The sequence below is a fragment of the Rhinopithecus roxellana genome, chromosome 4 (genome assembly GCF_007565055.1).
Source record: "Rhinopithecus roxellana isolate Shanxi Qingling chromosome 4, ASM756505v1, whole genome shotgun sequence".
NCBI classification, from domain to species: Eukaryota; Metazoa; Chordata; class Mammalia; order Primates; family Cercopithecidae; genus Rhinopithecus; species Rhinopithecus roxellana.
Window position 1 is genome coordinate 151,895,864 of NC_044552.1, and position 600 is coordinate 151,896,463.

The 600-nt window shown below is 34.8% G+C and overlaps 1 non-coding gene across 1 annotated transcript; it reads right to left on the reverse strand.

Moving 5' to 3' along the window:
* Nucleotides 1–236: 236 nt before the first annotated feature.
* Nucleotides 237–340, reverse strand: LOC115897094. Its single transcript, XR_004057041.1, has one exon. It is a non-coding gene; the product is annotated as a U6 spliceosomal RNA (small nuclear RNA).
* Nucleotides 341–600: the final 260 nt, after the last annotated feature.

The following is a 600-nucleotide window of genomic DNA, read 5'->3' on the forward strand; positions in this document are numbered from 1 at the left end:
TTGCTGTGTCCTCACATAGCTTTTTCTCTACGCAAGTGTGTCACTGGTATCTCTTCTTTTTCTTGTAAGAATGACAGTCCTCCTGGATTAGGGCTTCACCCTCATGACCCCATTTTACCTGAAAACCGGTTTACAGGCCCTATCAAGAAATATAGTCACATCGGGGGTTGGAGTTTCAATATATGAATTTTAGAGGAATTAGTTCAGTCCAGATTGCTTTTTTCCTTTCAGAAAAAAAAAAAATTAAACAATTCATGAATTTCTGTGCCATCCTTGTGCAGGAGCCATGTTAATTTTCTCTGCATCATTTCAATTTTAGTCTAAATGTTGCCAAAGTCATCCTGACAATAGCTTTTGAATACTTAAATTAACTGTTATTGACTGAGTCTCTTTCTCACCATAGAACTTGGAATTTAGAAATTTTTAATGATATAGACTCATTTTCAAAAGCAAGTTAACGTCTCTTCATCTCAGTTGACAGGACCTCAACATATCCCTAAAGCATTATTTGTTTACCATGTATTGGGGCAATTGGTGACATTTGAATTAGTCTGTAAATTAGATAATAGTATTATAGCAACATTCAACTTCCTGAATTTA